Source organism: Hipposideros armiger, unplaced genomic scaffold, assembly GCF_001890085.2.
Source record: "Hipposideros armiger isolate ML-2016 unplaced genomic scaffold, ASM189008v1 scaffold_176, whole genome shotgun sequence".
NCBI lineage: Eukaryota > Metazoa > Chordata > Mammalia > Chiroptera > Hipposideridae > Hipposideros > Hipposideros armiger.
The window spans coordinates 568,980-596,209 of record NW_017731526.1 but is presented as its reverse complement, the minus strand read 5'-3'; the positions used below and the strand labels follow the sequence as shown (position 1 = coordinate 596,209).

Here is a 27,230-nt window from a genome sequence, read left to right as displayed (position 1 = left end):
GCTGATAAGAGAAAGTATCACATAGAACAGCGGTTCTCAACCTGTGGGTCGCGACCCTTTTGGGGGTCGAATGACCCTTTCACAGGGGTCGCCTAAGACCATCGGAAAACAAAAAGATATTTACATTATGATTCATAACAGTAGCAAAATTACAGTTATAGAGTAGCAACAAAAATAATTTTATGGTTGGGGGTCACCACAATATGAGGAACTGTATTAATGGGTTGCGGCATTAGGAAGGTTGAGAACCGCTGACACAGAACAACCTTTACACATCAGACAATATACGACGTTAATATGGAAGAATCACTATCTTACGAGTGTGTTCAGACCTGGTTTGAAATCACAGTCTCTTGCTATGGGGCATTTATTGTCTGCCATTTTAGCTAGACCACTGAATGGATGGAGTTAAAGTGCTGACAAGACACACACACACACACACACACACACACACACACACACACCCCAAAAAATAAAATGAACAAAAACCTTCCTTACTCTTGGAATTGGAGCACACTGCTACTTTACTTCAAGTCAACAGCAGCTAAAGAAGGGAGGCAAAAATCAGAAGACCTTTGGACACCATTTCACCAGAGCTGCCACCTGTCACTTATGTAAGAAGAGGCAATCATCCATCTGTCCAGGCTGGTGAATCATAAGATCTTAAATGGCATTTACTTACCCCAAACTAGTGATTGCTTAGAAATTTTTTATCACATAATAATGAAATGACAGGATCTTTATTTGTTTTTCCTTTAGATACACATTGAACATTTTCTTTAAGGTGGAATACAACTTTTAAAATACAAACACCAATTAACTGAGGTATTTTTTTGGTAGAGAAAAAAATGTCTATCATATTTTTATAGGCAATAATAGTTCGGTACATTTCTCTTAGCAATTTTAACCTCAGATTTCTAAGTACTATGCAAACATTAATTTACTAGGTTCTGCTGTGTTCTCTGTGTGAATTAGAATATTATCATATCTTCATTATTTTCAGGTGAAAATCACATAGAAGGGCCCATGACTTGCCAAGACCACACAGCAAGGAAATTAAAAAAAAAAAAAAAGACCAAGATCTTTCCTTTTTGAAAGCGGGTGCCCAGTGAAGGTTAAGGAAATAAGATAAGAATATACTTGAAATAGCATCTGTGTTTTCACACCTAGTGCTTCCATTTGAACTTGTTTTGGGAAGTGAAATAGGCCGACAACTCAGTACAGAAGTTAAGGGCTCTGAATTAAACATCCCTGAACATAGAAGGGTCAATATTTAGGAACAATAGTTAGCAATGAGTGGGCAGGACCTATGTGCCAGGCACTGTTCTAAGATCTAGTGGGAATGGGGACTTGGTGTCTTTTCATCACTGTATCCCCCAGAGCCTAGAACCATGCCGGGTCAGAATGAATGTTGAATCAGTATTTGTAATAAACGTACGAATGAGGGAAGTATTCTTGGTTCCAAATGACTAAACCGTCTGAATTTTTAAACACAATCAGTCTGTAAGTTGGGAGCAGCCTACATAAATGCTTGTTCTTGGAAGTAGAGGAGAAAGGAAGAGATTTGATGTGCACTAGTGTATAACTAAATCTAGGGTAATGGTGAACCTCTTCACAAGTGAGTTCATTTACTTAACAAATATTTACTGAACACACACAAAATGACAGGTATTAGAAGAAGTTCTAGGAATAAAGACAAAGTCCTTGTTGGTGCAGAGCTAAAATTATTATTTATGTGTCTGAGGAGAGGGTGTCTTTTTATATAACGTAATTATGAGGCAAGCATTTTCTATAAACCAGTGATTCTTGTTTGTTTGTTTTTACCATTTTACCATCCTAATTTGCTAATGCTTTGACAAGTCAATCTTTTACTGGGTGTCCGTGAGGAACCTATAGAAAAATGTAGATGTACTGATTAAGTAAAACATACATCCATAAAGTGGAGTGGCTATCTGACAATTACCTAGACAATCTGATGAACGAATGTATGAAAAGTTAATTTATGCATCAGGGTGAGTTCTGAAAGGTCTGAGTTATTGACTACAGTTATCCATACTGTCAATTCTCAACTTCATCTACACAAACACACTCTAGAGCTTCGTTTGGATTGCCCTAAATTGGAACATAGATGCAGCTATTAATGGATAAGTTCAAGAATGATGCAATTTCAAGAAAAAGAAAGAAATGCATAAAACACTAGAAGATAAGTAAGGTCTTACAAATTCCCTATCACATAAGGGCTAATTAGAAAAGTTATTACACAAAGGCTGGCAATCTAATCCATGGTCACCCTATAGGACTAGAACATGCTACCTCTGTCTACTACACACATTCTCTCAAAGCATAACTGACCAAAGTATAGCCTGTTGAGGAGCACGCACAATTGAATTTATTTCACTCTGAAAATCCACTTGAGATGTTTAGTTTTTCTAAAACAATCTCAGTTCTTTTGGCTTCATATAGAACATGAAATCAAACTTTTGTAGATATCTGTGCTTGTAAACGGATTCTTCAAGTATGCTACGGAAGCTTAGCCCTATAAGAAAACCAAGGAGGCAGGGCACCTAAGTTTGATGCTTAACCATTGCTGGAGACCCACTTAAGGTTTATTCCGCCTCTAAAAATTAAGCAGAAATATATCTTTTAGCTGGGAGTTCAGCATGCTGGAAAAACATTCTAAACATCTGTCAGCAAAGGAAGAAAAGAAAAATATAATATTGATGCATTTGATTTTCAGCACATTGAAATCAAGAACTGGATATAGGTGACAGGTCTGCTTCAATCTGCTGGCTCTGTGCATTTGTAAAACTGAAGTTTGATATCTAAAATCACTATTATATTCAGAATTATTCAACATCCCTTTTCTGTTTATATGCGTTCCTGTCAATGATACAACAGCCCCAGGCATTCCACTACCAATCTCCTTGTACATGTCCATTGACATTGTCTCTATCAAATTCAATCCAATAAAATTAAACGGAGTTAAACAAAACAGTCTGCATGAACCTCAGCATTTCTCAACTCTTATTGCATTGTACTCCTTATCATTTCTTATTTATTTAGCCGAGGCAGAAAGGTTTCCAGACTCAATTACATTTTCCCTCTAAGCCTCCCTATTTCTTAAGTATTTTTTTTCTTTGAAAAAAATTTGTTCATGTCAATTGCAAAAAAACAAAACAAACAAAAAAACCCCACAAAATCTTGTATATGAAAATAAAAAGGGTAAAATAAAGTAACTGCTACTATACAGCAGAGAGAACATTTCCATCTGATGTTTACCATAAAATTTTCATCTGGTTCCAATAGTTTTCACATAATAATATCCATAATGATTGCCTACTTTGGGGAAGATTCCAAATTGCTGCAGGCAGATGGGTGGTAGGTAACTCAGGGAGACACTTGGTAAGGAAGATGGGTTTCTAGTGATGGCTTTAGGAGTCAAAATTAAAAAAGGAAATAAGGGGCCGGCCCAGTGGCGTGTTGGTTAAGAGCTGGCCTGGGACGCCAGAGGGCCCCAGTTCGGATCCCACATATGAGGGCCAGTGACACTGCCCTCCACAGCTAAGATGCTGAACAACAGCTCAACCTGGAGCTGGGCTGCCGTGAGTCTCCGGCGTCCGTGTAGGCTGCAGCCCCTGCTGCAGTGGGTTGTCATGGGCTACCATGTGTAGCCAGCAGCCAGCATGAGTGGTTGCAGCCGCTGTAAGCGGCCATCCAGAAGCCGTGGACCCATCTGCCTCACCCGGGAAAAGTGCAATGATGGTGCCAAGTTGGGCCAGTGAAGTAACGTCCTCCACAACGAGACTGAAGAACAAAAGGACATCAACTTGTCTCTTCCCCTTCCCCCGATTCCCCAGCGCTGTTCCCATTCCCCAATTCCCCAATAAAAGTCTTAAAAAAAAAAAGTTGAGGGTGATACCTAATTGGCTTATCATTTCACCCACTTACTCTCAGGAAAGAGGGCAAGCCTATATTTTTCCCCTTCATTTACATACTCTCTTCAACCTACACATGGATTTTATGTTTCCCCTTCAAGGCTGCCCTTAATATTAATTTTAACCTGATTTCATGTGTATGTAAACATTTGGGGTGAAAGGAGAGTAAGACACAATGTAATTTTCTCTGGAGTTCAATTTTCATAAGCATTGGGCAGATGACAACCAACCTCTCATTAATCTCTTGAAAAAAATCAGTAAGTTTCTATGTCCTTCATACAGGATTACTGTTTATTTTAAACTGTGCTAAAAGACCCCACACACAGCAAACTGAAGCATGTGGCATTTAATCTATCACATAGAAGGATTAAGGATTGAGTCAACACTTCTAGGGATTCTACCCTGCAAACAAACATTTCCACGGTACCCACTTCCATGGTGTTTAGACTTTCAAACAAACACATTTGTCTAAAAACAAATGCATATGTAGAAAAATGCATATGTAGTTCTCCAGGGCTCTCTCTCACCTTTTCAGCTACTTTTGGTTGACAGATGAAAAGTCAGATACAACATTCCAAAATTCTGACTCTTCTTGTCTTATATACTGGAAGAAATACAAGGTATGATCAAACACCACGGTGAATGTTTAAATAAAAAAAAATAATTACAGTAAAAGACACATTGCCATTAATCCCCTTCAAAATACTCCCCCTTGCTTTGAACATACTTATCCCCATTGTTCTTGCCACTTTCTGAAGCAGTTCTGGAAGTTCTTTTTCATGAGTGTCTTTAGTTGCGCTGTCGTGGCTGCCTCGATGCTCTGAATCGATTCAAAACGTTTTCTTTTCATAGTCATTTTGACTTTGGGGAAGAGCCAAAAGTCACATGGTGTCAGATCCAGTGAATAAGGTGGTGGAGAATACACCGTAATGTTTTTATTTGACAGAAACTGCCATATACCAGATGTGATGTGACACGGAGCACTGTAATGATGGAGGATGAAGTAAAGACACTCACGAAAGAGGAATTCCAGAGCTGCTTCAGAAAGTGGCAACAACTATAGGATAAGTGCGTTTGAAGTGAGGGGGATTAATGGCAATGTATCTTTTTCTTTAATACCTTTTTATAAAATTTAAACATTCACCATATTTTTCGATCATACCTCACATTTTGTTTCCAGGTAAGGGATCTTACATGGCTTCTATGTATTTTTTTTAAATATTTTATTGAGGAATTGGGGGAGAGAACAGCGTTGGGGAATCGAGGAAAGGGAAGAGACAAGTTGCTGTCCTTTTGTTCTTCAGTCTAGTTGTGGAGGACGTCGCTTCACTGGCCCATGTTGGTATTGTGATCATTGTGCTCTTCCCGGGTGAGGCAGTCACTCGCTGGCCATTGGACGGCCGCTCACAGTGGCTCATGGCAGCTCACGCTGGCTGCCGGCCGCTCACACAGGCTGCCGGCCACTCATTTACACGGCTTCTATTAAATGGGCAAGAGACTCACAAAAAGCAGACCTAGTGTTTTCATCCTGTAATGGACTCCTTCTTGGCTTCCTTCTACCTCCTATCCACTGATTTCCACTACATTTTGAAGAGAAATACACTTATTCTGAATGAAAGCATCATTTTCATTCTCTCTCAAGAAGTGTTTCCTAAGAAATTTCTTACAAAATAAGGGTATCTATAATATTAAGAATATGTTAATATGCTTTCAATACTTCTCTAGGTTTCACAAATCTTACTTACCAACCCAGTACCAACTAGTATCATTTGAGTAAAACTGAAAAACTCTCTCTTCCACACCTTTCCTGAGCTTGAAATTCTGTTCCTTAAAATTCATAGATGAAGACAATATTTCTAGAAATCCTTCAATTCACTGTTACTCTGAGATAAGCTCTATGTCATTCCTATTAGAGATGAGGAAATTAAGGTGCAGAAAAGTTGAATAACTTGCCTAAAAGTCTTTCAGTAAGTGAAAAAGCCGGGATTTGAACCCATGGAGTCTAATACAAGAGTCCTAACCATTATATTATAGGCTGCCCTATAAAGTATACATTGGTATAGAGGAATGGTTAAATGCATGATTTTGGAGTCAGACAGCACAAATTCAAATCCTAATTTCACCACTTACTAGCTTTGTGATCTTGGGCAAGAATCTTAACCTCTATGAACGGTTATTTCCTTGTGTGTATAAAAAGTAGTTAGCCTTCGTTGAGTATTAAGCTATGTTCCACTCATCAAAGTTAAGTGTTTTATGTGTATTATTTAATTCTCATAATAACTCAATAAGGCGTATACTACTATCACCCCCAATTAAGAGATGAAGAAACTGAGATTAAGTAACATGTCTATTGTTATACAGTAAGTGGTGGAGATAGAATTTGAATAAGGGCAATCTGACTCCAGAAACTATATGTTTAATTATTAAATTTGGTGATAACCAATAGTGTCTACCTCATAGGGATTGGGGCTGTGTTTTGGTCAGGATTAAATTAGGTAAAGCATATATGATGGTTACTTTTATGTGCCAGCCTAACTGGGCCACAGGGTACCCAGATATTTGGTCAAACATTATTCTATTGGGTTGTCGGAAAAGTCATGACGTGTTTTTTCTGTTTTTCATTGCAAAAATGCGTCATGACTTTTCCAACAGCCCAGTAACATTTGAATCGGTAGGCTAAGTAAAGCAGATTGTCTCCCTAATGTGGGTGGGTCTCATCCAGCCAGTTGAAAGCCTGTATAGAACAACAAGGCGGACGCCACTGGGAGTCACAGGCAACTCCTTCTGACTGACTGCCTTTCAGCTGGGACATCAGTTTTTTCCTGCCTCTGTACTCAAACTAAAACACTGGCCCTTCCTCATTCTTGAGCCTACTAGGCTTTGGACAGAAACAACAGCCATCAGCTCGCCTGGTTCTCAGACCTTCAGACTTGGACCAGAACTATTCCATCGGTTCTCCTGGGTATCCAGCTTCCCAACTGCAGACTTTGGAACTTATTAGCCTCAGTAATTGTGTGAGCCAGTTCTTGCAATAAATCTCTCTCTCTCAATCCCTCAATCCCTCTCTCTCCCGCTCTCTTAGTTCTGTTTCTCTAGAGAAGCCTGACATAAAATACAGTGTCTGACGTACAGAAATAATAAGTAAATAATCCAACAGAAGGGAATTGCAGGACGGCAAAGCCTCCTTCAATGAGAACAAAGATGGATCCAGAGGAGGAGGATGAATGAATGGTCTGTGGGCCCTGGACTCTTAGGGAAGGAGGAGGCAAATTTTATAATCTGTAGCTAGGTCAGATGATTGGCTTCTTTATGTAAAATAAGAAAAGGTAGAGAAACTAGTCTGATCTGGACATCAAAAATAAAAATTACTCCCATCCTGCCCTCCACTGACCTGGAAGGGAATTCTGGTCTTTGACGGCAAGCTCAGTGGAAACACGGATGTGATCCTCCCTTTGAGAGGTAAGACGTTTCAGGGAAAGTGAAAGAATTAACAGAAAAAGGTCAGGGTTTTTTGTTTGTTTGTTTGTTTGTTTAACACCTGATTTACAGTGCACTAATCCAACCAATCCAACTTCTACAAATGCATTTTCTTCCCAGCTACAAAGCATGGGGAATGAAAAGACTTTTCTATGGAACAGGTTAGGCGCCCAAGGCTTTCAGCTAAAAACATCACAAAAATTGCAAATTTAAGTTTCTTAATGCATGTGATGTACACTGATATCCTTGAAATACTGATTCTACTACCCCCACTCGCTGTGCTCATCGCTTGCAAACCCCTCCCTGAAAAGTCATCTTCTAAATATCATTATTCAGTCAGGGTTAGTCAGTATCTTGAGTTCAAGGAGTTCACACAGGAAGAAAATAAGTGGCTCTCCTCTGGATCTTTAGTGAACATGTGTTTCCCCCATCATCTAAGCTAAAAACCAAAAAAGCTGCAACAGCTGGGAAAGGAAGAAAATGCAAATTGATTTTTAAAGAAAATAGAAAATAAAAGCAATTCGTCCAATTCCAATGTGTGGCATCTATGCTGATTTTTCTCAAGGAAAAGTGCTTATTGTCGCCAAAATCCCCAGAGTAACCACAGCTGACACACTTCTCAGCATTAGAGCACTTGGCAACTGGCAGTGAGGCCTGCTGCTCTCCCAAGCAGATGAAAAGCCAGGCACTCCCTAAACAAAACCAATGCAGCTTTTCTCTGGTTCCCTTCATGTCCCCAGAACATCCCTATGCAATGGGAAGGCCATGGAGTAAAACCTATTTCACTCAAAGCATCAAAACTAATACAATGAATTTTTATATTCTCCTGGCTACACTGACTGAAGAACCTACCCTCCGGGCAAACGCAAATGCTGCCACTGCTGATGTACACATTATAATTGTACAAAGTTCTGAGGAGTACTGTCAATAAACAGAAAAATACGTCCAGCTAAAAAATATCTAAACATGTAAAGGAATGCAAATATCAGTCCTCTATCATACACTAGAGCTTTGTTTATACCAGTGGCACATACATGATCAATGGAAGAGGACATTCAAAATACTTTTCAATAAACAAATTCTCATCTTGCATTAGCTTACACCAATAGAATTCTTCCAAGTATTTTTTTTCATAATAAAATGTGCATGGATTGGTTTGATTATTTTTCACTCTTATCAGAGGAAAAAGAATTCTTCTGACTTAAGGTGTTTCCTCTTACATGAAATCAGGAAGCCAATTCCAAATGCTACATTTTAATGACAAATGCCTCTATTTATATTTTTGTTAAAAAACAAGTCTATTTCCTTATCTAAGTTCTATGAAAGTCTCTTTTCTCACAATAAACTACATATGTGAAAGTCCATCAGTGTATTACCAATATTTATTCCTGATGGCCACAGCTTTTCTAATCCTTGTGTAGCCATATGCATAATGTTACATAATCCAGTGGGAATTCTTTTTAAAAAAAATAAAATAAAATAAATGTGGATTTATGAAATTGCATTCCTTCTTTAATGCCAAAAATAAAAAACAAAAGAAAGTGTCCAAAATGGACATTAGATAATGAATAAAATCCACATTATAAAAAACATGTTATTTGTGTCAGGAAGTCTTCACAGAGTCCTTTGAATCCAGCCTGGGGTGGCACCAAGTTCTCAAGCACATTCACGTATGTCAGTGGTGGTTGGTCAGTTTTACAGAGAATAATTTCATGACTCAGCAGTTACCCTGGTTGAACTTTAATTCCTAAATGACAACACTAACTAATAGTTTTTGTTTTACATAATATTTACTTGCTAACATTTCTTATAGGACTCTTGATTAAATGGCTATCTAAACCTCAGAAGATTATTCTGAAACATAATAATGCCTGAAAAACAGAGTTCTTTCCTCTGATCATATACACACATTTGTTGTGGTTAACATAAAATTGCTTTGCTGATCTGACCCCTAACAAGTAAAAAGATACAAACTAAGATCAGCAGGTGGAAATGTCCTAAAATGAGGCCATCTTCAGGGGACTGCTGTCTTAACATGAATCATACCATACTGGTCAGCCATCATCCCTCCACTTCTATATTTTTATGGAGTTAACATCAAGAACAACTGATAAACAGGGCACAAATCACAGAAGAAGTCGACAGAATATTTATATGATACGCTGGAGCCATTCTAAACCTCACTTTTCCACTGTGCTGTGTTGATGACGGTGATGGGGATTGGGGACAAAGTTGTCCCAGGTAATACCTAGTTTTGATTCAAAGAAATAGTAGCCAAGCCAAAAAACATACAAAAATATTCTAACTTTATTCCGTTTTTTGAGATAATACCAAAAGAGGGGGAGAGAAAAATCCCTTTTTTCTGTTTTGGACAAATTGAATATGGACAGCAACTGGTTTCAAAATGTCTCTCTATCCTTACTCTCACCTCCCAGCCAAAACGTCTCTCCGTCCCATCTCTTCCTCACAAACATTTCCCCCCTCCCTGTTCATTTTTCTTTCCATCTCTGTTCTTTTCTTCTTACTCTAGTAAAATTCTGGCACTTTATGATGAGTCCTGTACCCTTCCCCCAGTCATGGTCACTTTTCCAGTTCTGTTTTCCATCCCCCTGACTTTACATTATCAAAGTCCTGACACCTCGCTGGCATGATGGAGCTCTTAGAAGAAAAGAAAGGAGGGGGAGCCGAGAAGAATCCTGTGGTAGACGAAAGAGAAGGGTTATGAACATTTACATGAAAATACTTTTATACCAACCACACGCTGATCTCAAAGCTTTGCAAGCCATTTGCCAGTGCCCTCCTATGATCTTCTCTGTACTTCTCTCCCAGCTCATATTTTAGTTAGTTATAAACCTCAGGAGTTAACTTTCAACATTCAGGCTAGAGAAATTAGGGTACTCCATGGTCTCTTTTTTTTTCTTCAGGTCTTTGTCGTCCATCTCCCAAATGCAAAGCTCTACCAAATCCATCTTTCAATATTTCTGACTTCTTAGATAGTTTAAGCCATAATCTCACTTTTACTTTTAGAGAGATCCTTTTTGCCTTCTTTGGGTCTAAACAATATTGTTCTTATTCATCTTCCTTTTGCTCCCAAATATCCAATTATTGGTTGAAGCTGAATGTGCTGCTAGGATAAAATTCATCTTTCTCATTGAAAAAGACCAAACATCTTCAACTTCTGGGATCCAAAGTATTCAAAGTAAGAGCCTTCTTTAACTATAACCAATATAAGTGACTTAAACTCATATAAACTTGAATGAGAGGTAGCGAGTGATAATAAAGAACAGATGGTTTAGGAAGATGAAGTGAATTGTCTAAGGTCATAAAGCAAGTTTGGAGTAGAGACTGGATTCAGATTTGGACCTTCTTTCTGACATGATCCTTCATTGTCCTGTTTCCTGTATTCATTGGTTCATAATCTTACAATTCTTTCTTCATAAAAAAAAGCTAATGTCTATATTCTTGACAGACAATATTCTCTTTACCACAAATATACACTTATTTTGGAAAGCTAGGGTTATTCACACAAGACTCTAAACAGCCCATAGGCCCTTCATAGTACGCTGCCTATATTCCTTTCTAATCTTCATTTATGTCACCTAATCCCCTGCCTTCCAGCTACCAATCAACTTTTTGGTACCAATGAGCTCTTATCTCCATCTAGAATTCATTTTCTCTTCATTTTTTTCCACAAGGGAAAATGTATTTTCGGTACTTTTTTTAAAGGTCAATCTCAAACAATATTTTCTCCATGAAGCTTTCAACATCTTCACTTCCACAACACTTTCCCACTAGTAGATCATATGTGCTACTACTTTACAATTCTCCTTGCTAGATTGTGGGATTTACTTGGTAGAGCACATGCTAAAACTAGGAATACAGGAGTTGAAGACACTACCCTTGCCCTCAAGATGTTCCAATATAGTCAGGAGATCAAAGACATAAACAACAATATTCCAGCTCTGACATAGATAGTATATTCCTATATAATTGGCTTGAATTATAGTTGTACACATTTTTTTGTTGTTGTAATCAAGGCTATGTTACATATAGTGAAAATAGGTACCCAAAAAATTGACTCATAATAAGCAGGGACGTGGTCAAAGAACACAAATAAGAGAACAAGAAGAAAAAACGTATAAAGATGCAATGGGAAAAAAATACTGAGTTAATTGAAGTACAGGCTTAATGTGAGAAAAAGCAGCTTGGGGAGAAAAAGTTGAATTAGTTGAAGATATTTCTGGTAGTGAGAGCCAGAAAGGCTACAGTTGCCAGAAATGAAAAAGGGACTGACAACGGAGCAAAGCTACGCTCCAGTGTGCCACTGGGCATTGAGTTCAGTGATTTATATAGCTTATTTCAACTAATACTCATAACCACTCTGTGTGGTAGAAACTATGAGGAAACAGCGGCTCAAAGCAGCTATGACTTGCTCAGCTAGTAACTGAAGAGTTAGGATTCAAACTCAGGGCTGATTCTAAAGTCTACCCTTTATACATTCAACAGTGGCCTAAGTCCAAGGAGGTTCACAAAAATTAGCCAAAAAATACTTCAGTTCCTCAAAGATCAAAGTCTAAGACAGGCTTTGTATGATCCTAAGGGCTCTTTACATGTAATAAAGGATAAATTGCTTTTATAGCATAATCAGCTAATAAACCCTTGGTAACCGTCTAGTCCAGGAGTCAGCCAACTGCGACTCGCGAGTCACATGCGGCTCTTTGGGTTCATACATGTGGCTCTGAAGTAAAATTGAAAATGAAAATAAAACTATCATAGCTTCATTTATAAAAATTTTAAAGGATATTATTCACATAATGGTGATTTCATTTGTTTTATGTCTCTCGAATAATTTTTAAATTGTTGTGAGGGACAGGATTGGCTCTTTCATCTCAAAAGTTTGCAGACCCCTGGTCTAGTCAAACATCCTTTTGCAAATATTAAAGAGTCTAAGGCCAACTAATTGAATCATATAGATTACTGAGGAGACCAGTTCTGAGGAGAAATAAAATACAAATTTGTTGTTCCTAAGGATGACGATCACGAGAAAAACACCATCTCACCCGGTGTAGGTGGACTCCATACCAGGCATCTGTCTCCTTTTGGCTGACTACATCGCCATTATCTAGGACAGTAAATGGTACTGTTATTAGAACATAGGACACATTTTACAGAAGAAGGTGCCCAAATAATACCTATTTCATGAAGGGATGAATGGGTGTGTGTATGGGAGTTGTGTGATCTGGGTGCAAGTGTGCAATTAAATCAAGAGATTGACCACATTAGTGAGATGTTATTAAATTAATTTTTATTTGCCATTTAGATAACATCATTTTCTCCTTGAAACTTCTCAATGACATTTTAAATATCTTACATAGCAAGCTCTTTGGTTTCAAATGCCTTCGTCAGGCATCAAGAGTTTAGCATAACGTCAGTGAATGGCATTTCCAAGGTGTCCTTTGGGTAGAATCATTAAGAAAAAAATTAAACTTATTAAGAAGTAACTCAAAAGATTTTGATTAGTAAAGTGGTAACATGAACATTTCATCCTTATCTTAGTTTTGGGGGTGGGGGTGGGGAACACATAAGTCATGTTTTATTTCTAAAACTATGTTCCCATAAAGCTGAGCAGAAGGACTGCTTATAACAGAATTTCCCAGCCAAATTCTCAAAGGGCCCCCAACAGGCTTTCTCAATTTGTGGGCTCTGTCCTCTAACAATCTATTTCTTTCCAGACTCTCCTTGGAAACCAAAGATTTATGTCACTCTCGTCCTGGTTAAAATAAAAATGAAAATTGAAAGCCTGTCTTTATTCCAAGTACCAGTGCTGCCTGGACAAATACCTCATTAATATGCCCTATTCCGAAGACACCACCAATGACTTGCAGCATTCTTACCATTATTTGGACATTTCCAGAAATCAAGCTCTCTACAGGCATTTGTGAAGATGGGTTGTGCTTAGACATAGGACTAAAAAAGAGGTAGTAAGTAAACACTCTGTTTATCAAGTTATAAAGGGAAAAGCAGACCTCCTTCATATCAATGACTTATAAGTCTCCTGCGCAAATTACAAAGTAAAGGAAAAGTCACATGGACTGAAAACATTTTTAAAACGAATATTCACATAGTAATCCTGACATGCTTTCTGCTCTTTGAATACATTCAAACAAGTAGGTATCGTAGCATTTCATCAATAGCTTATCAAACCACAGAACAGAACAGGAGGACGGAGTAAAAAGGCCTTTCCTAAGGGAGTTCCACGGTCATTGTTCTATAAAAACATATGAACATATTGCTATAAACTCATTTTCACAGGAAGTAACCCAGCTTAATAAGCACAGACCTGCAAGCTAATATTAAAATTCACTTTGATTTTAGCAGCGACAAAACTGCTCCAACAAGGAACTATTACATGAAACCCTTATTGTCATATTTGTCATCATCACCACTCTCAACAGAGACCACTGCCAGCACCAAGAAGCCCTCAGTTCACCTCAGGAAATATGCCACTCAGACGACCATCCAGATAACAATACAGTGGTGAGATGGCCCTGTTTATTTTATCAGAATGGCACTCCCTTAATTTTTCAATTCTCTTTATTGATGTCCTCTTTCATGTATAGGTCTATTAGATTCTACTTCCTCTACTGTCCTCCCAGGAATTGGTGCTTGCCAACTACAATAAGTTGTTTTGACAACTTGTCTAGCTATACAATACTCTGTTTCTTTCCCTCTGCAGTCTTTTTGGCTTCAAATGAGTGCCTTCAAAATATAGCAGAGACTATCCAACCAAACTATGCAACAGGGGGAAAAACAGCTTTCTATGCGTAAGCGCCGTCCTGCCAAAACCATACTCTTTCGTGTGCTCATAGTTCTCTTTATGTTTATGGATAAATCCCCGTTGCTATCTTGTCTACTCCTATCTTAATAAGGAATGACTGCCGTGACTACCCCCATCTAGCTACGCCATTCACCGCCAGCACCTCTGCTCTCCTCGTGTGCTTCAAGAAGAACTGATTAGCACTTTGCATAATTAACCTGATTAGCACTGTGCATAATCAAACTGATTAGCACTTTGCATAATTAAAAAGAAATAATAATAACAATAATAAGCACTAAGTAATATCAAAAGCTGCTGGTCCCACAGCCCTTTGGTTACCTCCAAGACAGGTTCAGTGCAGCATATTTTGAACCTTCACATTGAAATCTTTTAACTCAAAAGTCAAGAAAATAAAAATGCTTTCAATCCATAGATGCATTATGGTTTTCATATCCATATCAGTTATCAAAATAAGCTCTTCTGGCCCGTGCACATCTCCCTCAGCTTCAGTCTTGCATATCTGACTCATGCCAAAATGCAGAAAATGTAGATATAAAATCAAACCAGTAAAAAATATTTCAAATAAATTAGAACCAAGATGTGCTGCTTCTATAGCTATATAATTTTCCCATGCATTGTTTCTGGATGATAATGAGGTATATGAAAAGGATTAGACAACTTGTCAGGAAAACCTGGCTCTAACATTTACTGGGTGACCTTGGCTAAGTCATTTAACTTCTCAGAACTTCAGTTCCCTCACCTGTAAAATGGAAATAATAATACACATTCTGCAACCTCAAGGATTGTTGTGAAAATAAAACAGTAGGAAGATAATCTGTAAACTGTAAGGGACTAAACATACATGAGATATTCCTTTCTACGTGCCTAAACCTTTTCTCCCCTTAAATATAATAAAAATTATATTTTAATACCTTCAAATTGATGTTATAAGTCCTTTTGCATGCTTTACCTTATTTCCTAATCAATGGCTGAATATGATTAAAATTTTGACTTGGAGTTATAGTTTAACTTTAGTCGTTATTGTATCCATCACAGCCCTCATTTATGTTTCCACAGAGGTTAAAATCAAGCTATTGCCGTAAGTTCATTAGAGAAGAAAATCTAGTATATTTCTATTAACTTGGGACTGCAACTTAGAGAATTCTACAGCTCTGCTTTTCTCCACCCTACCAGAGCCAACCGTCTGCTCCCTACAATCTTCAAGGCTTAGTTGCGTTCCACTTTCCTTTAAGAAACCATCTCAGATACCCTTTAAATAGAATTTCTGTCTCATGCTCCCATAATATTTTATCTGTAACTCTCCTTTGTACAGTTTGCAGGGATTCAAGATGTGTATATCTGATTCCTCTAGAAGACTGGGAGCTCCTAGGGAGAAACGACTACACTTGTTCATCTTTAACCCTACAACAGCTGCCATAATGAGTGATGCACCTGCTTGAGCACCCAACACAATTGTTACAGCTGACCTGAGGAAACTGAACAGCGGAGTATTTTCTTTCACTATGCACTTACCGTATAGCTACTATCTGCAAACCTGAGGAATCACTCCACTAACTATTGGCTGGGGACGACAGTGGTATTTGACATACCCAAAACCACTTTACTGGCCCTTAAAATGTTTCATCTATGTGAAATTACATTTTATTTATTTATTTATTCACTCGTTCACTTAATCATTCAAAAATAAATGTGAGTGCCTAGTATACGCTGTGCATTGTGCTAAACATTTAATACAGCATTGCCCAAGTTCAAAAGGAACTGTGGGTTCCTCTCAAGAAGCTTATAGTCTACATACGTTTTAAGGAGCCTACAGTAGCCTTTAAGAAAGATGGGGTAAGTGTATGGAAGGGGAATCTTAAAGTAGCCAAGATAATCAATTGCAAGGTACCCAACAAGGAGCCACTAAGCCTCTTTTGACCGAAAGGAAAGGAACCCAAATAAGCAGTCAGTGTTCCTGGGCCAATCATCCATTTTACAATTCATTTAATTCAAGAAAGAAAATGCTGCTGTGGAGATTATTCAAGTCCAAATGTTCCTGGTGAAGGTGCTTCCAGTAATTCTGGGAAAGAAGCCAATCCCTTAGTTTTATATGTAAATATTTAAAAAACACACATATATATAAGCACAAAGGAAAGGTCAGAAGACGTAAGTCTTTTAAAAATCTATTTTAATAATTTTTTTCTACAACTGTCCACAAAAGTTTGGGCTTTTTTTGTAGCCTTACATTTTCTTTTACACAATACACCTGCTTTTTTTTTCTAAACTAAATATTTCTTCCATCTAATGACTCTCTTTATTAGACAGCATCTAATTTGCATACATTTACATACAATTTAACTGCTAGCTTGTGAGAACAAAGAAATGGCTCTGTATTGTACTGAAGGACAATACTCAGAAAAGGAAGGTATAAAAACCAACCAGCTCGGTGACTCTGTAAGCTCTTTGTTTCAGATATACCAAGCTCTTCTTTTTTAACATACCACTTAAATGGGGCAAAAATTATTTCATCAAACAATGAAAGATACAGCACTATTTTGTTTAACTGCCCATTTCCTTTCTAGCTTGGTTACTACAATTCAGGGATCCAAGCTCCCTGAATCTACTACTATTTCCTTTATTAGATTTGATGGACTCAATCCCTTCACACATTTTTGTTTCATGTCTTATTCCTAAAACAACCTGGGGTTCCGCTGTGATAAAGCTCTGTTCTGATGCTAATTTGTGCCGCCACCCGCCTTGTTCCCCAGAACAGACAGTGTAGAATATGGCATACTGTTTTCCAGTGAACAATGCATATACCCTTACCTTCAGCAAGTTAATGGATTTTACTGAGACTTCTGGTCTTTATGTTATGAACCAGCTCTTCAAGAGAAATGTTTTTCAGTGTCCACAGGGGAGTAGATGGGAAAGGGCGACTTGAACACATGGAGGGAGTATATGGTGAAAGAGAAGTTAGAGGTAAAGAAGTACCTGAGCCAACTGTTTCTCCACTTAGCAATGCTATCCCTTTGTACGTCTCCAAACCAGAAGACTCTTGGAAGATTAAAAACAACAACCAACAACAACAACAAAAAAACTGAAAACCAGCCAGGGACCCTTGATTCTCCTAGGAAAGTGAATTTGCATGTTCTGTGACACAGGGTAAGTCCTATGATACTTCTCTGTAGCTTTCATCCTTGACACATGGAGAGGGAGATTACAGAAAGCAATCTTGAAGAGTTTATTCAGTGTTTTGTAAATATTAACTATTGAAAACACATGAAATAAGTAATAAAGCTGTGGTCACAACCAACTGAAAATAAACACTGGAGGGATTCAAGTTTCTGAAATGCCATGTGTAAAATATCACACAAAAAATCAAATACCATATACAAAAATGCATCAAAATCGTAACAAGTCATACAAATGAAAGGCAGAATACTAGGACAAACTAAGAAACATATATCCACGTAGGAATCGTTCCCACAGGCTCGATGGAAAATCATCCGTGACTGGGTGCTGAAAGTGGTCATGGGAGGTGCCTTTCCTTGGAAATATATTTAATATCATTAATCTGGCATGTCTTCTGCATCTCACAATGCAGATTTACAATTTTAATGACTGAAAGAGGTGCGAACTTGTCAGTGATAAGTGAAGAAATTCTACAACTCTGTGGGGCTGCAGGATGCCCACATGATTTGGAACCCTCCGCAGCCAAACAGATTGCACAATCTCTACCAGCAATCTTGAAACATGTCTGATTTTCCACCTGGTGAGAAGAAGCCTGAGCTAAAGACTTCCATTAAAGCTGGAGTGATGGCATAGACCAAGCCTGCCAACTTCTTAACCCATAAGCTATTATGAATAATGATCAAAAATAGCACTTAAAAGAAATGATTAGACACTGTCTTTTTAAAAGCCCTTAGGACTGACTAAATTCTGACTAGGATGGGTAGGCAGGAAGGAGTTGACCCTCTGAGAACCATGGATTAGCGCTAAAAATGTCCTTAAATTCCAGAAAATTTGATCCCGACCCCCAAGCCCCTTGCTCAACGAAGGAATGAGATAATCACCTCATGAGTGATTGTAAGTTTTACTGTCCTTTCAAAGATTATAAATTTTACACGAAAGTTCTGTTTCTAAGGCTCATTAGATCTCTCTTGTTAATATAAATTTGAGGTGGTACTGTACTTATTTTCATGTCATAGAATATTATCTATGGGTACCCGACATTAGACCTATTTTCTACACTCTAACATATTAAATTCTACCTTGTTTGTTTGTAAAGCATCTCTTAATACTAACCCAGCCAACATCACCTGTGCTGGAGGTGGTTAAGATTCACCTCCCCAAAGCATGTTACCACGGTGACAAAGTAGTGACCTAATTTGCACACACCTGCTGGGTTAATTGGGCCAAAATGAAAGAGGATATATATGCTCAAAATCCAAAACTGATTTTTTTCCTCAAAATTAAATATTTGATTTTTTTAAATTAGCAGTTTCTAAAGCTAAGTAACATACTCCAGGTGTGCATTTGCCAGTTAATATACCCTGAATGTTTCATGACACTTAAGTAGCAAAATATATTGAGTGATGAATACAAATCTTTTATGTATTTTCTGTGTGCAATGATTAGTATGAGTCAGTGGTCTCAAAGGGGTGTGTTGGAAGGGTCAAGCCACTGCCTTAAAGCAAATAGGGACATTTCAACTGTGCCAAAGTAACACCCAGAGTCTGAGCTACCTCCGAAAATGCAAGTTTGCTTTGGAGAAAGCTGCTCTCCAAAGACTATGGCAGCCTGCAACATCTTAGTCAAAAGCATCACTTACCGATGCTTGACCTCTTCCCACCTCTTTGTACTCATCCTTCTCAGACCACTGATAGCTTTTCCTTGAGCCATATAATGTTATATATCAAGAACTGATGAGGATATGAGCAAACAGACATTTTCAGAGACTGCTGGTAAAGCCACAGTAATGTGTAAGTGGTATAGAATGCAGCATCAAAGGCTTGAAAAATACATTTATCTTTGAATCAACTATTCTACTTATAGTAATTTATCTTAAGAACATAATCAGGGATTTTCATAAAAATGTATGCACAATGATATTCATCACAGGTTGATTTTAACAGAGAAAAACCAGAAGCAACTTACATGTCCAAGAATAAGAGATTAGCTAAACTGTTATAACATATCTGTTGTACGGAATACTATATAATCAACTAAAAAAACATGCTACACAAAAGTTATTAACAGAAACAAACGTTCATAATATATTGCTCGTTTTGAAAAATCAGAATCCACAATCATGCATAGAGTATAATTCTCTGTCTTTGCATGCACACATACGTACACACATAAAAATGTTGATAATGACTTTTTTTCTAAGTAGTAATAGTAATTAATATCAAGGATGATTTTATTGTCTTCTTTCTGCCTTTTTGCGTTTTCCAAATAGTTTTACCATGATAGTGCATTACTTTTATAGTAGGAAAATGAATACCCAATTAAAAATAAAGGGCATAAATGAAAATGTTACATTACATTTACTCATTTCTCTTCCCCAACTTAAGGCTTCACATTTCACCTGTCTTTACCTCTCTCCTTGTCAATTTCAGTCACAGTATAACAGATGTTAAACTCAGTAATGTTCTTTTATTGCTAAATATTCAAGTTTTCTAACTGAATGGATTATTTACTTATTTACCAACCTTGCAAAGGTGGCAGCCATCAGAACCTTTAGAGTCTGCAAGTTGCTTTTTATGCTAAAAAACCATACAAAGTAATTGCCCTTTATTAATAGTAATGATGATGACTTGAAATGAACTTTTCAAGGTACAAATATAGTATATATTCATCACCTGGCTATTGCATCCTGCTTATTACAAGGTTCACATCTTGACTTTATTTGTACAGTTATAGGGTCTTTCTGATAAGAGGTTCTCTTAAGTAAGAAAAATTAACATTAGCATATGAACTGGAATTGCTGTTTAAAGTATCTCGCTAGGGGTTTGATTTATTCTATGATACTTTCACTGATTTAATCATTGCTTAGATTATTAAAATATAATAATTTATTTTCATAAGTAAAGTTTCTTGGGATGTTTCTATGTCATAAACAATAGACCTCATTGATTGATAAATAAAGAAAAAAATGTCAATTTGGACATTTCAGTTCTCATTCTAGCATTTTTTTTTTTAACCTTAGTGCTGATCTCTGCCTTTCTAAAAAGTTCATGGAATAAAAACAGTGATTCTTTTATTTCAAGTGATAAAATTACTTTCATTTTATAAATAAATGTTAATAAATTAAAAATATATATAGTACATAAAATATGTTTTGTTGAATTAAAGATGTAAATAGTAAAAGACTAAATCACAAATGTACTAGAAGAAAATATGAGCAACTCTTTTGATAAGAGTTTTCTATACCATAAAGGAAATGATATCTGCAGCTACATAAAAAGACCAAGGTAAAAGTCAAAAAACAAATTTAAAATTGAGAGATATTTTAATACCTATTATAGGAAAAGTGTTACTTTTCATAATATATGAATAGATTATACAATTAATAAAAGAGTTGAAAAAAATTTTATAGAAAAGTCAAAAAGTAATGTAGTCACAGAAAAATAAATACAAGTGGGCAGTGAAATTTTAAAATATTAAAATGTTTAATCTAAATAAAGAAATGCAAGTCAAAACAATAATTAAATATCATCTTCACTCTTCAGATTAGAAAACAAATTGTTAAAACCCAGTACTGGTTAGGTTATGGGAAAGCAGTAATTCTCACACACTATTGTTAGATGGATATATTAGAACAATGTTTCTGAAGACAAGTATTTAGTAGCTATCAAAATTTAATTATACAAATATATCTAGGAAATTATAATGTATACATTTAAATATGTACAAGATACTTAGAAGACTATTTATTGCAATATTTTTTTAATAGAAAACAAATTGGAAATAACCAAATGTCCATAAAAATAGGCGTCAATTAAATACATAGTATTACATCCATAAAATAGAAATATTAGGTACCAATAAGGAGATGATATAGCATAAAATACTATATTATAAATATTATAAAATCTCTAAGATATAGTGTTAAAAATAAAACAAAATACAAACAAAACTTAACAAGCATGATTCCCTTTCTCTTTTTAAAATGCAGCTATATAGGTACATTTCTGTACATGAATACACTTGAAACTTTATCCTTGTGTACCAATTTATTGTTAAACTTATTACCATGTGCATGCATTTTAAAAATAACAACTGCAAAAAAAAATGCTCAGTGTAGTGGTAAAAGTGAAACATATACTGAACAGAAGTAAAGAGTGCTGCGTGGCTCCATTCCTCTCGCTACACTTATCTAGCCCTATTCAACTGTTTCCATTTCCCCATCTGTAAAATAACTGAATTATACTAAAAAGATAATATGTAAAAATTATCTTATAGTTCAAATGGTTTGTACTTTTATGTCTTAATAATCTAATACAGAATAGTGGTGAAATACGTTTGAGACCCAAATATCTATTCTGAGCATCTATAGCCACTATAATTAACAAACCTCTATTTGGTATTTTGTGGACAGATTGTAGTCATGTCTTTATGACAATAGAAAACAACATATATCATGAAAATTTCGAAAAACGAAATAAACTAAATTTTCTTATTCACTATATTCACTATACAAATAGTGCTTCTGGGTCTCAACTGTTTAGTTCTGCCAAGGTGTTGAAATATGCCAAGCAAGAGTGATCAGAAGTTTACTTCTTATATACTCACTGACAACTTCTAGCCTTGGCCCAGGAGCCTTTCTGAATCTATTCTTGATATGTGCTCTCAAATACACAACTTGAGTAGAACAAAATGTCAAGATTTGTTTATAATTCAGATATATACTGCCACATCACTCTTTAAAAGTTTGTGATATTCTATAACATTATAGTGCATACTCACAATTTATAAAAAGTACTCTATCTTTTTAATCTGTGGTATTTGAAGCTTCAGTATGATCATGACCTTCTTCCATTATGACTTAATATTCTTGTCGCTTGGATCATTGTTTTTAAAAGCAAAATTGTCAGTTTTGGTTTCGATGACAAATTATATGGTCACCTAAGTTACGCAGAGTGGAAATTGTATATTGTGGTACTTCTGAAAAAGAACGTAGTTCTTTCCTCTATTTCTGGTTCCTATTATTATATTTCCAGAATCATGAAAATTTCCTTGATAAGATTAAATGGTATAACTGATAATGTTGTATCATCAATCACACCATAATTTGGTTTATAAATTAGAATGTAGGTAAAACCCATCAAAAAGCATATTGAGATCTTTTTAGTTACTCTACTGAAAAAAAAATTTTAAGCCCGCTCATCTAAAAACTTAACCATTTCTGAAAATGTTATTTGTTTTATTTGTTTTTTAAATGCTCACTGTAGACTATCTATTTCCTTGTGCATTTTTTTCATATAGTATCAGACTGGGTCATGGTAATACTGTCATCTGTTATAGCAGCAAGCAATGGGAAAATAATAATGCCATGAGTGCAATGTTGATTAGACACATTAAACTCAGGAAAATTCAATCAAATCTCATCAATTTCAATAATTTACCACCACATGTCCTTGTCTAGATACGGATAAACAATTTAATTTTGAATGAAGCATTTGGAGAAATATCTGCTGCAGAATGAAAGGAGAGATGAGAAGAAGAGCTTTCCTGTGCTCAACTCAAATGGAAAGATAACTGCATATTCCTAAAAAGCTCGATGTTAAACTGTGGCCTACTAAGAGACTAATACTTAACATAAATTAAATCTGAAACAGACTTATAGATAGAGAGAACAAACTGATGGTTGTTGCCGGATTGGAGGGGTGTTGGAGGGATGGGTGAAAAAGGTGAAGGGATTAAGAAGTGCAAATTGGTAGTTACACAATAGTCATGGGGATGTAAATTACAGCACAGGGAATACAGTCAATAATACTGTAATAACTGTATGGTGCCAGGTGGGTACTAGACTAATCGGGGGGGATCACTTAATAAATCATATAAATGTCTCACCACTATGTTGTACACCTGAAACTAATATAAAATAATATTGAATGTCAACTGTAATTGAAAATTAAAAAAAAATAAATTAAAGCTAAGGAAATTCAGTTTGACCTTCTATTTTCATTTATAGCCTTGATATACAGAAAAAGAGGAAAAGAGATGATATGACCCCTAGAAAAGACCATTTTCCAAAGGGAAAAATGACAGTTCAAGAATTCCTGTGGCTTCTCTACCAATCTCTGGCCCCAGAGTGGGCAATGGAATGGATAAGGACAGCTGAGAGTAGCCAGGAATTCAGTGCCTCTCTTTGTGGCCAGACTAACTTTGGCTTTCACAAAAAACAAGTCTGCAAAATTTTAGGGAGATATAGTTAAGAGTCTTTAATCCATTCCTGAATGCTTATTACTGCCTTGTTTACTATCAGGATAAAAAGGAGGGTCAACTGGTTGGCCCTGAAGCAGATCTCCTAATTGCATACTGTTAATAGCTAACAGGATATGCATCCCCCCACCCTCTACTCTAATGCGCACACACCTGGTGGACACAACCCTGAGCAATCTATGAGACTATAGAGATCAAATTTCTTGTGCTCCGGATCTTCCCTTGACTGGCTTCTTCATATTATTCAGCTCTTAGTTCAAGCATTATTTCCTCAGAATGCTTACTTTGAAATTTTTTCTGTCCTATGAGCATACAATTATGTGTTATCCAGAAGAGACGGACACCGGAAGAGCTAGAACTTAAAGGAACTGTTTGGTAGATAAGACCTGTCATAATTCATATAATCATTCTAATTATTTTTAAAATTAAAATTGTGGCTTATTGAGTATTCTTAAAGAAAATACACCTGTAATATCCCACAATTATGCAGTGGAAAGGACCAACAAATGCTTCCAATTCTATTCCAATTTGTTTAGGTACAGCTCTACCTCCTTCTGCTCCCTCTGTCCACCCTCACCCTAATAGGAGTCTATTCTTTATTTACAGGAAGAGGAAAACACTTTCAACAGCCTGTGAATCAACTTAAGAGAAGTAGAAAGAATGCAGGTTAGGCAGAGTTGAGTTTAAATTCTGTCTCAGCCACTTACTGGCTATGTAAAGTTAGAAACAGGCCTCTCTGAGCTGAGCCTAGCTTTTTCAATCCGGTCCTAGAGACCCCCGACTTCCAGTTATCACGCAATGGATGTGTATTTTTATACAGAGGGTGCCAAAAAAAAGTATACACATTTTAAGAAAGGAAAAAAAAAACAGGCTGGCCAAGTGGCACGTTGGTTAAGAGCTGGCTTGGGACGCCAGCTCTGAGCAGCAGGGCCCCACATGAGGGCCATCTACAGTTAAGATGGTGAACAACAGCTCGACCTGGAGCTGGGCTGCCGTGAGTTGCCGGCGAAGGCATAGGCTGCAGCCCCTGCTGCAGTGGGCTGCCATAAGCTACCGTGAGTGGCTGGCAGCCGGCGTGAGCAGCCAGCAGCCACCATGAGTGGCCGTCCAGAGGCCGGCGACCAATTTGCCTCACCCGGGAAGAGCACAATGATAATACCAACATGGGCCAGTAAAGCAACGTCCTCCACAACGAGACTGAAGAACAAAAGGACAGCAACTTGTCTGTTCCCCTTCTGCCAATTCCCCAGCACTGTTCCCCTCCTCCAATTCCCCAATAAAATATTTAAAAAAAAAGCTGTATTAAAATTGTAATACTCAATATATACTGATAGCAAAAGATGAATACAAGTCATGTGGATACATTTTTTTGGTACCCTGGTACATAGCCAGATTCATAATTCTCTAATAAATATCTTGCCTACATTAAATAGAGAGAGATTATCTCATGGTTTCGACAAGCAATCATCTAGCATAATGCTTTTGTCACTTTATGACACTAAATTTCAGGTACATATTTGGTTTAGTATCTGGGGATCATTATTAAAAACTTTCCTGTAACTCATGAGTTACACTCATGACTTAGGTCATGAGTAAAGTTATTTGAAAGTACTATGGACTACAAAAGTATATTTGGTATCTCACACACATGGATTCACAGAAAATGATACCAATGTCAGGTTTAAATTTTGTACTGAAAAAAAATAACAAATTTGTACTGCATACGTGGAATAAGTGTAAGCCTGCTGACTACATACTCTATGCCTCAAGGCCAGCTTCTATAATGAAGAGAAGTTTCAGTAGTTTAAAAGGGTATGAAAGAGAATGACTCACAATTCAATTATAAATCCATAAAAAATACCGAGGAGCCATAGCAACAAGTATTCTACAGATGTTAAACAGATAAACTTTGTCAACTACAGAGAAGGAAAGGGCTTAATATATGAGCATGTGCATAAGCCTTCCATAGATACTTTATAGTAAAATAAATTGACTCTCTATAGTAGGTTAAATAGTGTCCTCTAAAATGTCATGTTTACTTGAAGCCTCAGAATGTGACACTATTCGGAAATGAGGTCTTTGAAGATGTAACTAGTTAAGGATCTTGTGATGAAATCATGTTGGAGTTAAAGTGGCCCTAATGCGATGACTGGTGTACTTATAAGAGGAGAGGACAGACACACACAGAGGAGAAGACCATGTAAATGAAGGTACAGCTTGAATTACGCTGCCAAAAGCCAGGGAAAATGTGTAGCCAACAGAAGGTGGAAGAGGTAAGCAAGGATTCTCACCTAGAGCCTTCAGAGGGATTGTGGCCCTGCTGTACCTTGATTTTGGACTTCTAGCCTCCAGAACTGTGAGAGAATAACTTTTTGCTGTTTTAAGCCACCCACTTTGTTGTGTCTTGTTACAGGAGCCCTAGGAAACTAATATCTTCTCTCTATACTCTCCAGCAGTTATATAAGTGTAAATGGTGACTGCAAAGCCCCCAGCTGATAGGAGCACACAAGGACCAAGAGGGATCAGTGAGGTAACTTACTGGGAGTTGTAATGATGGTTGCTAATAGTTGTAAGTCAACCTTGAAAGGAATATATTGCCCTCTACTTGGAGTTGTTCCCTTTTAACTCCCATAGATAGATGTCATCTAAAAGGGATATAAACTCTTCTAATCCCATACTTTCAAGAAAGCCAGAAACGGGTCTTAAACAGGTGTCGGTCATTTTTTAAAGAAAATTATGAGATTTATATTTTTTAAAATCCCAAGAGCCACACTGATGTAAGTAATTAATAAATATTTTATGTTTGTACATGGTCAATGGAAAAGTTATTCTTAAAATCACTTAATTGAACATAAATTAGTCATCAAATGAAAAATCATTTATGTTGTTGAAGTGGATTCAGACAGTAAATACACCTATTTTTGATCAATGAAAATTTAAATATAATATCAAATGACAAATTTACAGGGGGAAAAAAAATCAATTTTCTTTTGGCTTAGGGTTTATCCTATCCTGACAATGGCATAGACTCTACTAAGCATACATTGCTTGGCTTGAGGCATCAGACCAGCACGATTAAAGATTATGTTTGAACTGTCTCCAAATGCCTCAAATTAACCGTTTCTTAAAGTAATACTAAACTCAGCTGTCCTATTTGTTACATAAAGTTAAGACATTATTAAAGCAAGATTTTTAGTTAATTTTCAGTTTACCTATTTTTCTATACATATCATCATGTACTTACACTTACTTAAATCTTGAAATTCAGAAGACCCTAACTCATTTGCACTTTTTTATTTTTAAAAACTCATGACCTACATAGTACAATCATATTTTCATATTCTTAACAAAAAATGAGAATAATAGGTAGTGTGAAAAGTTCAAATACTTTAAAGAAAATATATTTTGAGGAATGAAAGATCTAGCTACAAATTTTCAACCTATATATATAGGAATGCATATATTTAGAAAATTATAAATTATTTTCATAAATTCCCTTAAAGACTCTCAAAATCATAAGGATATACATGTAGATATTCATCATTAAATAA

At 36.6% G+C, this 27,230-nt stretch overlaps 1 protein-coding gene across 8 annotated transcripts in view; it reads right to left on the bottom strand.

The window, feature by feature from the left end:
* ZBTB20 (zinc finger and BTB domain containing 20) overlaps window positions 1–27,230 on the bottom strand; it is a 769,723-nt gene that overhangs the window by 524,655 nt on the left and 217,838 nt on the right. The window lies entirely within an intron of this gene.